This window comes from Eriocheir sinensis, chromosome 2 (genome assembly GCF_024679095.1).
Source record: "Eriocheir sinensis breed Jianghai 21 chromosome 2, ASM2467909v1, whole genome shotgun sequence".
Classification (NCBI taxonomy): Eukaryota; Metazoa; Arthropoda; class Malacostraca; order Decapoda; family Varunidae; genus Eriocheir; species Eriocheir sinensis.
This window is the reverse complement of record NC_066510.1, coordinates 17,924,262-17,938,092: the sequence shown is the minus strand read 5'-3', so window position 1 is coordinate 17,938,092 and position 13,831 is coordinate 17,924,262. Positions and strand designations below refer to the sequence as shown.

The following is a 13,831-nucleotide window of genomic DNA, read 5'->3' as shown; positions in this document are numbered from 1 at the left end:
TAAAGGGAAGGAGAGGAAATGAATGAGTGAGATAAGAGGAGTAAAGAGAGGAAACAGGAGGACGAAAGTGGGAAGATGAAAGGGAGGAGAGGAGAGGGAAGGGGAAGAGAGGGGAGGGGAGGGGAGGGGAGGGGAGGGGAGGGGAGGAAATGGGAGAAGGGGGAGAGGGAAGGGAAAGGAGGTGTTAGAAGGCCTGCATACGAGCCTTACCTGGGCAGCTGCGTCAACATGTAACTTAAACCTGACCTGAAGCTGCTCTCTCTCTCTCTCTCTCTCTCTCTCTCTCTCTCTCTCTCTCTCTCTCTCTCTCTCTCTCTCTCTCTCTCTCTCTCTCTGTGTCTGTCTGTCTGTCTGTCTGTCTGTCTGTCTCTCTCTCTCTCTCTCTCTCTCTCTCTCTCTCTCTCTCTCTCTCTCTCTCTCTCTCTCTCTCTCTCTCTCTCTCTCACCCTGCCCTCACAAGCCACTCCTCTTCCTCACACCTAACCTCCTCCCTCCCCCCTCCTTCCAGTACCTCCCGCCAGCTAAGTCCACAGTAGCTGCCCCCCTACCCCCCTTCGGACTCTCTCTCTCTCTCTCTCTCTCTCTCTCTCTCTCTCTCTCTCTCTCTCTCTCTCTCTCTCTCTCTCTCTCTCTCTCTCTCTCTCGTTAGTTAGTGAGCTCTGATAAAAAAAACTTGTTTGCAGTTTTAACTACCTCTGAACAATGCTGACCGGGCTTTAAATCGCTTGATATAGTGATTCCAAGATCCTTTTCTTTACAACAACTTTCTGCAGTAAGTAAAGAAAAGGATCTTGGAATCACTATATCAAGCGATTTAAAGCCCGGTCAGCATTGTTCAGAGGTTGTTAAAACTGCAAACAAATTGGTTGGCTCCATCGGACGAGTCTTTAATAATAAATCGGAAAAAGTAATATTAAAACTGTATAATTCGTTGGTTCGACCCCGTCTAGAGTACTGTGTACAGTTTTGGTCTCCCTATTACAAAAAAAGGCATAGAAAAGTTGGAACGGGTTCAACGAAGAGTAACAAAGATGATTCCTAGGTTGAGAAATTTGTCATATGAACAAAGGCTTAAAGAAGTAAATTTATTCAGCCTACCAAAACGAAGAATGCGAGGCGATCTAATAGAAATGTTTAAAATGTTTAAAGGATTCAGTGATATTAATGCGGAAGATTACTTTACAATTTATCGATCAAATAGAACAAGAAGAAATCACAATTTGAAGATAAGTGGTAAAAGATTCTCGTCGTACGAAGCTAAACACTTCTTCTTCAATCGAGTTGTTAATGTTTGGAACTCTCTACCCAGTGATGTCGCTGATAGTACAACAGTTACGGCCTTCAAGAATAGATTAGACAAGTATTTTGAATCCAACTTTGAATCCAACCAGCAGCTAAGATATTACTCATTGTCGTAATAATGTTAAGTTCTTTCGAATACTGGTGTCCTTGTCCGTTTTTATCGCCCGGTTAGTGGTAGCAGTAATGGTAGTTCTTTCCTCTTTCCTACATAATTCCCATGCAGTTTTTCCATGCTGCATGGTTCTTTTTCCTTTCCTGCCAGCTTTGGCTGGATGGATGGGGGGGTGGGGAGGAGCCTTCGCCTTTGCTCTCCTTCATCTTCCACCTTTGATTAGATAGTTAGTGTAGCTTGTCACAAACAGCCTAGTTAGGACCAGCAGGTCTGCTGTTGTTTGTTCTTCCTTTGTGTACTTTGTGTTCCTTTGTGATCTCTGTCCAAGGGCACAATGCATTCAAGCTAGAAATCGAGCAAACAGGGTACTGGGATTCATTTAAGGAGCGTCAACAACAGAAGCGCAGAAGTTTTCCTCAAGCTATATTTAGCACTAGTTAGACCTCATCTTGATTATGCGGTTCAGTTCCGGTCACCTTACTATAGGACGGATATCAAATTGTTAGAATCGGTACAGAGAATAATGACTAAGATGATTCAGGGGTTAAGAAACTTGCCATACGAGGAAAGACTAAAACAATTAAACTTGCATTCTCTAGAAAGAAGAAGGGTGCGAGGTGACTGATAGAGGTTTATAAATGAATGAAGGGCTTTAAGAAGGGGGGTATTAATAAGGTTCTGACGGTAAGAGAACCGGATAGGACACATAGTAATGGGTTTAACCTGGATAAATTCAGATTCAACAGGGACATAGGGAAAAACTGGTTTACTAACAGAGTGGTAGATAAGTGGAACAGGCTGAGCAGTCATGTTGCCAATACAATTGTCACATTCAAAAATAGATTAGATAAATTCAGGGATAGTTATATAGGTGGGGTTAAATTCACAGAAGCTTAGGTTCACAAGAGCTTCCTTGTAGAGGCCGACCGCGCCTCTTGTAGACTCCTACGTTCTTATGTTCTCTCTCTCTCTCTCTCTCTCTCTCTCTCTCTCTCTCTCTCTCTCTCTCTCTCTCTCTCTCTCTCTCACACCCTGCCCTCACAAGCCACTCCTCTTCCTCACACCTCACCTCCTCCCTCCCCCCTCCTTCCAGTACCTCCCGCCAGCTAAGTCCACATTAGCTGCCCGCCTACCCCCCTTCTCTCTCTCTCTCTCTCTCTCTCTCTCTCAGATAACACCTCTGATAACACGTTTTGTTCAGTAAAGAGCTTGATTAAAAAGGCGGGTCTGAGTCATACTGTGATCCCGTGAAAATGCAACGAAAAAAGAATAAAAATAAAGTAGCATTAGTTTTAGTATTAGTATTAGTATCAGTATTAGTAGTAGTAAAAATAGTAGTAGTAGTAGTAGCGGTAGTAGTAGTAGTAGTGGACTAGGATAGGTAACATGTAGAAGGATCGCCAGTTTCCTCCCAAACTATCAGAGGTCCTCCTGCAAGCACGCTAATTTATACCTCTACTCCCAAAGTCTCCAGAGAACTTCCCACAACGAAAGGGGTAGAGGGGCGGGACCTGACGTGGATGTGATGGTGGCGGGCGGTGCGGCGGGGAGGGGCGACTGAGTGACTGAGGTGTATACATTATTACTCATCTATCAATTAACAACACGGTGCACTTAATACCGGAGGAAATCACTGCTTCAATAAGTGACACATTGTATTATTATGTAACAATTGAGATATACAAACGCCCTGTGGCCTCGGGAGCTTAATGTATCCTTTGAACCAAGCAAACACAGAGTTTATACATTACTAGAGTGGGAGAAAATACAAGTACAGCAGAAGTCATCCTTTAACATCACTTAGAACTGGAAGAGATTCACTATACTTATACAGTTCCTTTTTCTTTCTCATCCTTTTTCTCGATCTTCTTTCTCTCTTTCAATCTTTTCTTTTTTGTCCCTTTAGCTATTTCTATTTCTACCCATCTATCTGCCTATCTATGTACCTGCCTATCTATCCATCTATCTATCTATATGTAACTATCGCTACACGCAAACGCAAACGCACATTCCCTCCACTCCCACACAGAAACTCTCCCCTCCACCCCTCCCACTATCACACAGTCAACCTCTCCCTCTTCCCTCCCCCTTCCCCCTCCCCCAACACTCTCAACGCGTCGGTAATGATAACGTTTTACATTTTTAAGCGTCCCCACGGCTGAGCCCGAGCTTCGCGAGACGGCTGATCCCCGCGAGCCGCTCCGTGTCTGCATCCAAGCATTTTATCGATTAATTACTAAACCTGGATCTTCACTTAATTTCCGGCAGTGTGTCCGCTCACGAGCACTGGCGGCGGCCTGTGTGTGTGACTGGCTTTAATCAGTGGCTTACTTTGTCACTCCAACGCACACACACACACACACACACACACACACACACACACACACACACACACACACACACACACACAGTTCAAGCATATATAAAAGAGCCGAGATACGAGTTTTGACGTAGAAAGAAAGACAGAAATATCGAAGAAATGAGTGAGTGATACGAGACAAATCAGGAAAATGAGGAGGTAAAGTTTAATATGAAAGCAATTAGTTATGGAGAGCTCAGACTAATACAAGAAAGAATAATTGTTCAAACCAAACCAACCTCATAACGCTGATGAGGAGGAGATAACATTTACAAGACAGCACTTAACTGATTCTAAAGATGACAGTTATTATTCCTGAGATCACCACAGAAAGCCGTTGGAAAGGCGGACTGTCTTTCTTACACCAGAGGAAGCAGCTCAAGGGTAAAATAAAATCACAGAGAAAAAGAGTTCACTGAGCACTGATCCTACAAACAGAAGACAGAGGGATACACAAGGATGCCGAAAGATTGGATGTAATATTTGATGGAGAACTGTCTTGATGCTGCCAAAAAGAAGGTGTTAACCCGGTAGCAGCGAGGGGCCAAATTTGTGGCTTTACCGTGTTCCAGCGACGGGCTAAATTTTTGCCATGACATAAACACCCCCAAATAGATGATGCATAAACTGATCACAAATGCGTTGATATATAGTATGAAATGGTTTGCATGAGTGATGATTTTTTCTCTTTAATTCGCTTAGAGGGGCCTTTAAAAAACACGATCCCCGCAACTACCGGGTTAAAAGTTACGCTAATTACGGAAAACGATCATTCACACACACGCACAAGCCTGACCGACGCAAGCTCTGACGCAACCAAGTTATTAACGAAAGAGAAGAGAAAAATACAATATTAAATCGCCATTAGTCATATGTAGACAGACAAACTCGCCTTCAGCTTTGTTATGACAGCTTAATATGAGAATACAGCTCTAAACATAAATACTTTTGCAATAGGAATGACCGTGACGACGACGAATGTAAATATATATTGCTTTTGTTATTGCTGTTAATGTTAGGTCTTTTCTTGATGAGCGTGTGGTGTGATTGACTATGCTGTATGCTGTTTTAGTTGCGGTTGTCAATGTGCCTGTTTTAGAAGCGTGTGTATTGTGACTGTCGATACTGTATGCTGTTATTGTTGTTGCTGTCCTTAATATCTCTTTCGAAAGCTTGTGTGGTGTTCCCGTCCCCTTACTGAATGCTGTTCTTGTCGCTGCTGTTGTTAATATATCTGTTTAAGGAGCGTGTGTGCTGTGACTGTCATTATGCTGCATGCTGTACTTATTTTCGTTGTTCCATGCCTGTTGGTGTTAGGTGTGTCTCGCGCGGTCGTGTGCGTGAGTGTTGGCAACGTGTAAAACGACAGGCTGAAGCCCTGCAAGCCCCGTCCAGCAGAAGGTAATCCTAAGCTATCTCGCCAAAACGAGCGCCTCGCCTCAAAAACTGAGTATGCGAGTTTGACTTTCGCCGGCCGCTGAATCCTGTTTGGGAAGCCGCAGAACTTCCATTCCAACACTTGACATTCCATTACCACTATTTGCCGTACCATTGTGAGAAGACCCGAGGAGGAGGAGGAGGAGGAGGAGGAAGAGGAGGAGGGGGGGATGAGGAGGAATATTTATTTTTGTTATAAATGGAAAAGCTTTGCCCGCCGACTTCGCCCCGACGTGATACGGACAGTATATTCATCTCTCTGGAAGCCAGGAGCCAAACATTTTATTTCTCCTTCCTTCTTTTCTTAGTCTTGGAGGTATGTATCTTACAGGAAGCTCGTCGGTGGTAAGAATCCCAAGGCACCGATCTTATTCCTCTTCTCTTTTCTCTCTTTTCGTCTCGCGTTATCTCTTGCTTCTCTCCTCCTTCCTCTTCCTTCCTCTCAACATCCCTTCCTGCCCGGCGCCCTCTCCATGCAGCAAGACAGCTCTCCATATCACGGGAACGACAATATGGTTAAGGATAATTGATCGGCTAAACAGGGTGTGTATTCAAATTAGTAATGGTGTGTACGTGTATGTGCGTGTGTGGGTGTGTGTTTGGGGAGCGGCTCAAGAGGAGACACAACCGCCACCACGGCCAGATTTCCCGTCTTTTCATGCCCCTTCCCGCTTGGTGGGGTTCGAGGGTCTTCATTGAGTATCGTTCAGAGTCGACCACTCCAGTCCTGGCGACGCAACCCTCTCCCGCCTTTGTGACCTCTTCTATCAGTCCAATTTCAAAAGACAAGAAGAAATCACCGCGTCCTCGAGGCCCTCACTAGATGCTGCCATCGCGCGGGAAGACTCACTGCAAAATTCGAAGCCCTGGAGGCGCATGAAAAGTGATCAAAAGTTAACGTAGCTCAAAGGACTGTCTGGGCCCAAAGTGACGGGCCATCCCATTGGTTCTTCTGCTTTTCCCACCTAAACTCGCGCAGCCTGTCAAGTTTCTCAGCCGAGTGGTTTCGCCCTCGAGCTAAAAGGCGGAACCCTCTCTCCTCGCGGGCCCTGCAATCTCGCCCTTCCTCGCCCGTCTCCATTGGTCTGAATTTCGCCTGGGAGGAGCGCGCGGCCGTGTGTCCCGACGCCCCCGACGAGTATCAGTTTACATTCGTCTGTTAGATGCGGAAAGCAATTATCGTGTTGTTTTTGGAAGACACACAGGCAACAATTGTTTCTTTGGGAAGGGATTGTCAACAGGCGGAGTTTTGGAGAGTGGGACGGGGACGCGGATGGCTAGTGGAGGACGGGGCCGAGATGGGGCTGGGGTGGAGGGGGTGGAGGGGACTGGGGGGCACGGGGGGCATCACTTGGGGTGGGGGGGGGGCGTCTCTGTGTCCTCTGCAAGCTCTCAACACTGCCGAGGAGAGTTGCCACGGAGGAATTCCCCGAGTTGTTCATGTGTTGGGCAGGACACGCGCGCTGACTCGCTCTCATTAGTGACTCGCTTTGTGTGACTCACCGCCGCTCGCCCTCTTATTACTCCGGGGTTAATTGTTCTCTCGGGGGGCGGGGGGGGGGGAAAGGGGGGCGATACTCCTACTCCTCCTCCTCTTGGTGCACTCACTCCTCCTCCTCCTCCTCCTCCTCCTCTTTCTCCGTCTGGTATACTCCTCCTCCTCCTCCTCCCCTTTCCCCTTCCTCTCCTTTCTATACTTGATGCATTAATTTTGATTTGAAAGATCCTCTCTCTCTCTCTCTCTCTCTCTCTCTCTCTCTCTCTCTCTCTCTCTCTCTCTCATACACTAGGAACAGGAATAAAACAAAACCAAAAGCAAAAACCAAAAAACAAAACGAATTAAAAAAAACGAAGGGAAGGGGGACGCCGAGGAGGAGGAGGAGGAGGAGGAGGAGGAGGGCGGCGGCGCAGTGGTGTCGATGAAATTATCTGCTGAAAGAAAGCAAAACGCTGTTACCCCTTTTTTCCCTTCCCTTGGCCCCGGCACAAAGAGAGAGTGGGGTTCTTTTCGCCCCCTTCCGATGAAACGATTTCTGACAATAGCCGGGCAGACAGGCTACGGGGATTTATTTTCCGGCGGGAGCGAAAAACATGCAGCAAATCTTTTCCTGCTCCTACAAGAGAGAAAGGGAGGGAGGGAGAGAGGGAGAAAGAGAGATAGAGGACAGTGGCACGGGGAGGGGGACGATGAAAGGCGAAGGTGCGTGTGCGTGTGTGTGAGATAGAGAAAAGAGAGAGAGGGAAGAATAACAAGTGAATCTGGAGGTGTATATACGTCTTAAAATAAAAGGTGAATGTGAGGTATATACAGTGTGAAGATGCAGGTAAAGGAAGGTGAGTTAGGATGTGAGGCTGTGAGAGAACATGGGAAGAGAGAAAAGAAAAAAAACAAGTGAATCTGGAGGTGAATACGACTAAAAATAAAAGGCGAGTGAGGTATACACAATGTGAAGATGCAGGTAAAGGAAGGTGAGTAAGGATGGGTTTGCCTATATGAAACGAACATTGAGGTTATCGACAAATGTATGGGTGTAAGGTAGAAGGTAGGAGGATAAGGTATAGTGTAAGTACAGATGGTAAATTGTATCAAAACGGAGACTGCTCTTTGTATAAACTGGTATAGAAGGAAAAAAAAAGGGTTAAGACGGAGACTGGTCTAAATGTATAAGTGAAATATGAAGGGGCGTGAGGATAATGTGCGAGTGAATAAATACGGACTTCCTAAGTATATATTAAGTAGTCTTTGGAGCGAAGTTGGAAGGTTAGCAGCGACGGGGCAAAATTTGTAGCTTTACCGTGTACAGCGACGGGCCAAATTTGTGTCATGGTAAAGACCCCAAAACTAGATGATGCATAAACTGATCACAAATACGTTGATACATATTATGAAATGGTTTGCGTGAGTGATGATTTTTTTCTCATTTTTCTCGCTTAGAGGGACTTTTAAAGAAACATGGTCCCCGCAGCTACCGGGTTAAAAGAGTCTGAATCATGTTGGGGTGAACGTATAGGAAGGATAACAATGAGTGACCGAGAATGTATGTGAACAGGCTATAGATAAACACACACACACAAAAAAGAAAAACATATCTGAAGGTAAGTTTAAGAGGCAAAACATCTCTACAGGTGTGATTAAGGACACTGACGGATATGAATTAAGGAATGGGATCACGGGAGAGCCAGGTGGATTAAAGGACAGCTTGAGAAATACTATAAAAGACAGTAAAGCTAAAGCCTGTTGTCAATGAGAGCTATGAATAAGCCTGAAAGCGGGGAAGGATAGGGATACAGACGACGACGATTAGTAGGGGAAAAGAAGGAAAGAAAGGTGAAAAATAGGACTTGAGGGAGATAATCAGAGTACAGGAAAGGTTATTAATGAGCGGTGTAATGATGAGGGGAAAAATTTAGATTAATATAGAAAGGAGAGTTCAGCAGCAAAAAGGGTAACACTAGCCTTTAATCAGTCCGCATTTAGCCTCTACAGCAGCTAATCACCTCTAACTAACCACTATTCAGACTGACAATATATACTAGCAACCAATGTAACCACTTCTAACCACAGACCACCCCTCCTCCCGAAATTGACCTATCTTTCGGCCACTCCTCTAACTTTTTATGGGAGCAGTGAGTAGCGGGCTTTTTTTTCACATTTCTTACCTTTTTTATGCCCTTGAACTGACTCCTCTGCTGTAAAAAAAAAAAAAAAGACCACTAACTATTCAACCACTATCCAGACTGTATATAACAATGCATACGAGACACCACAGCCACGTATCATACCTCTGACCACTAACCACTAACTATTTAACCACCATATATATAGATACCACTGCAACCACGTATCATACCTCTAACCACAGCCCACTAGCTATGATCTCCCACTAACTACACTGATCACTGTCCGCCACTAACCTCTCACCTCCGCCATACTTACGTTCCATTAGCTAAATATAAAGGTAAAGTTAGTGAAGTTAATCAATGTAAAGTTAAATAAAGGCAAAGGTGAAGTGAAGGTAAAGTCAGGGGCATACGCTATAGCTATACGCGTGGCCTCGGTGCTCATCTCCGTCACACTGGCCCTAAGAAGCGTCAGTTACACATACAAGTTCTTATACTGGATGATGATGATGAAGAAGAATACTGATGGCGATAACGAAGGTGATAAAAAGATGAAATAAAAGAGGAAGAATGGGGCTGATGACGATGACGAGGATGATATAAAAAATGGAGTAAAAGAAGGACATTGATGATAACGATAGCGAGTGATACAAAAATGAAGTAGAAGGAGAATAATGGTGATGACGATAACGAGTGTGATAAAGATGAGGTAGAAGAATATTGATGATAACGAAGATAAAAATAAAATAAAAAGCAGTGTTGATGAAGAGAGAATGAGTGATAAAGATGAAGGAGAAGAAGAACATTGATGATAACGAGAAAAAAAAAGAAATAAAAGAAGCAGTGTTGATGAAGAGAAAATGAGTGATAAAGATGAAGTAGAAGAAGAACATTGATGATAACGAGAAAAAAAAAGAAATAAAAGAAGCAGTGTTGATGAAGAGAGAATGAGTGATAAAGATGAAGTAGAAGAAGAACATTGATGATAACGAGAAAAAAAAAGAAATAAAAGAAGCAGTGTTGATGAAGAGAGAATGAGTGATAAAGATGAAGTAGAAGAAGAACATTGATGATAACGAGAAAAAAAAAGAAATAAAAGAAGCAGTGTTGATGAAGAGAGAATGAGTGATAAAGATGAAGGAGAAGAAGAACATTGATGATAACGAGAAAAAAAAAGAAATAAAAAGCAGTGTTGATGAAGAGAGAATGAGTGATAAAGATGAAGGAGAAGAAGAACATTGATGATAACGAGAAAAAAAAAAGAAATAAAAGAAGCAGTGTTGATGAAGAGAGAATGAGTGATAAAGATGAAGTAGAAGAAGAACATTGATGATAACGAGAAAAAAAAAAGAAATAAAAGAAGCAGTGTTGATGAAGAGAGAATGAGTGATAAAAAAGATGAAGTAGAAAAAGAATTTTGATGATAACGAGGAAAAAATAAGAAATAAAAGCAGTGTTGATGAAGAGAGCAATTTATAAAAAAAGATGAAGTAGAAGAATATTGATAACGAGGAAAAAAAATAAATAAAAGAAGCAGTGTTGATGAGGAGAATGACTGATATAAAAAGATGAAGTAGAAGAAGAATATTGATGATAACAATAAAAAAGGAATAAAAGAAGCAGCGTTGATGAAGAGAGAACGGGTGATAACAAAGATGAAGTAGAAGAATATTGATGATAACGAGGATAAAAAAGGAATAAAAGAAAAAGATGAAGTAGAAGAAGAATATTGATGATAACGAGGAAAATAAATAAAAGAAGTAGTGTTGATGAAGAGAACGAGTGATAAAGATGAAGCAGAAGAATATTGATGATAACGAGGATAAAAAAGATCAACAACAGAAGCGACGCCCATGCCAGAGAAGAGAAAGAAGGCGGCACCGGGGCAGAATTCTTGGGTCCCTGCGCACGCCCGTTTCCGCCACGGCGCCTTCCTCCTGACGTGGCAGTGAGCACGGCGGGGCGGGAAAAGAACGAACAAAGAGATAAATGAATAAAAAAGGAACTGGAGTGGAGGAGACACACACAAAGGCTAGTTGGCACGCTCGGCTGGGCGGCCACGGCTGTCATCACACACACACACACACACACACACGCACACACACACTCCCTCTCCCCCCAACACACACACACTCACAGATATTGATAAAGAAAATTATTACCTATACATCACTGATTATTGCTGCTAAGTGATCACTTGTAGAGTTCTGGGTTTAGGAGAAATGACTTTTTAATGATGATTGGCGAGTGTTGGGCTGTGTACGGCGGATTAAGGGGAGTCATCAAGGGCGAAGTAGAAGCTTGTAGGTGAGAATTGTGTAATAAAGCGACGGGCGAAGTTACGGAAATATCTATGGTTAAGAAAGCGAGTAAGGAGGCTCTATAGGGGAAGTGATTAGAGGGCTTTTTTCCGCTTTTTCCCCTTTGAACTGCTTCCTTTACTGTAAAATATAACGATACCACAAGGAGGTCTGAAAACTATAACAGATACGAGAGGCGGACGATAAACTTAGACAGAATTACGATATATGTATAATTATGTTGAATTTTGGGATATGAACGCCGGAAATAAAAATACGTGCAGTTAATTGTCAAGAAAAAAATAATTAATATATGTATCTCGTGTAAAACAGTATAAGGACTTAGATAGCTGTGTCATATATACCATTTCTCTCTCTCTCTCTCTCTCTCTCTCTCTCTCTCTCTCTCTCTCTCTCTCTCTCTCTCTCTCTCTCTCTCATAAAGGTGAAAGTTGGCCTCACTTAGCTGATTGAGGAACATTATACGCTATAGGTGTGTGTGTGTGTGTGTGTGTGTGTGTGTGTGTGTGTGTAATTCACCACCGGCCTGATCACGTGGTGGACTCGTAATCGCCAGCAGGTACCCTCCCGACATGAGCAAGTGCTCTTTATCGTCGATCTCTGGGTACTGCCAGGACCTCACACACCACACACCCCATCCCCCTTGCTCAAGGGGGGACAGTAACCACTCCTAATCAACTGCAAGAATCCGGCCTGAGCGGGCTCGAACCGCCGCCCTGTCAGCCCGTGAAGCCTGGCAGCGCAGCGTTCTACCAGTTGCGCCACGGAGTGGTGTGTGTGTGTGTGTGTGTGTGTGTGTGTGTGTGTGTGTGTGTGTGTGTGTGTGTGTGTAGGCAGGAGTGAGGTCTTCGTGAGTGTTTGTAAAAGGTCTCAGCCGCGGTTGTTGGCCCTCCGCTTGTCTACAATTTGCAAACAAACAGACGTGACAAAAAGTGAGCCCCGCCCTCACTTCGCCACTTGGAACCTTACCCCCCAACCCCCCACCTCCCCATCTCCCTCCGTCCACTCTATACCCTTTCCCTCCTCCTCTTCCTCCTCTTTCCGTACCTTCAGCTGTCCCTCTACATCTATACATTTCCATTATTCCGCCATCTATACACATTACATCATTAACACACACATTACCTATAACACCTGGATACCTGGGCACCAACTTACTAATTAACTAGATTCAAAGAACGCTATCATACCTGTCACCGCTGCCGCCTCCACTTCATCGCCACTTCCTCAGGTTGTGTCACTGTCACGTCCTGGAGCCTCAACGAACACCCAAAGTCACAGCACAGACAGCAGAGACACCAGCAGCATCCCTCCTTTCCGGGCGGAGACTGACTGAGGTTGAGGTACGCAGATTCGCCGACCCGAACCGATCCGTCTGATTCGAACGCCTCGTGAATCTGAAGCAGAGGATAATGAGGTTGTTATTTAATCATTTACACCTCAAAAAGCATGCACTTACCTGTATATGTAAGTCAGCATATAGGGTAAAGGAAGATGAGGTACTACAGCTAGGAAGATGAGAAACGCCATAAATACGTTTCCGAGGTCATTTTCGTTATTTTCTGCGTCGGAAATTGCAAACGAGGCGAGCAAGACGAGACACTTGGCTTGTGCAGTTACTAATGGCGGGGCGGAGAGCGGGGGAAGGAAGGCAGGGCTGAATAATCATTGCCAAAGACCGAAGACTGCATCTCACGCCCGCTGTACACGCCACATGACACGCCTGAAGCTTCCCCTTAATCAGTCACGCAAGTCATTTAGCCAGTAGCGGAAGGGAGAGGAGGGCAAGGAAGGCAGGGCTGAATAATCATTGCTGAGTGAGGAAACTGCATCCCACACCCGCTATACACGCCACACGACATGCCTGCAGCTTCTCCTCAGTCAGTCAGTCAAGTCATTTAGTCAGTGCGAAAAGAATGAGCGGGCGGATGCTTCACGGAGGGTTCAGCCACCTCGCACGTCAGACAGCGGGGCATTGGGGCCATATTCTTAAACATATGATAAGGCCTTCGTAGGAGTTTAGGGCATTTCCAGAGGTAGTTATATGGCCCTGGTAGTAGGTTGACCATTCTTCTGAACCATGAACGTGAAAAAAACACTCATTAGAACCCGATTCATCTCCTTTTTGGCCTTTGGAAATAGTTGATGTGGGAGACGGAAGCGTCTGAGAATCCCGACCCAGGAGTCAATATTGGGAGTGACGGGCGTCGGGCGGGAGGGCGGCGGCCGTCAACACCCACTAAACACCGGGGCGGGCCGAGTGCTAACACAAATAATCGTTTAATGTAGGTTCCTCCCCGGACGCTCCTCGTGTTGACTCTCGGTATTAAGACATTCCCGACGGCTTCTGTTGACCGCGACCCCAAACTTCCTCCTCCTCCTCCTCTAGGTAGCTCTCCGTCCCTCTGCCCCTCCGCTAGGTTCCTACATTTCCTCCCTTCTCCCTATCGCACCTCCCTCATGTTCCTCCACCCCACCATCCTCTTTTCTACACCTCCATACTCCCCACACTTCTCTCATGTCCCTCCTCCGGCCTCCTCCTCCTCCCTCCACCACATCCCTCCCTTCTCCGAGTTCCTCCATCTCCCTCCACCATTCCACTGCATCCCACACTTTCCTCATGTCCCACCGAAACACTCCCCTCACTCCCACCCTTCTTTCATGTCCCTCCATCACCCC

The 13,831-nt window shown here is 45.0% G+C and overlaps 1 protein-coding gene across 1 annotated transcript in view; it reads right to left on the bottom strand.

Annotated features, from left to right (window-relative positions):
• LOC127000560 (centrosomal protein of 19 kDa-like) overlaps nucleotides 1-12,495 on the bottom strand; it is a 41,879-nt gene extending 29,384 nt beyond the window's left edge. The window contains exon 1 of the mRNA XM_050864380.1: nucleotides 12,343-12,495. The gene's annotated coding sequence lies outside the window, so the exon portion shown is untranslated. The remainder of the gene's footprint in view (nucleotides 1-12,342) is intronic.
• Between the last annotated feature and the right edge of the window lie 1,336 nt (nucleotides 12,496-13,831).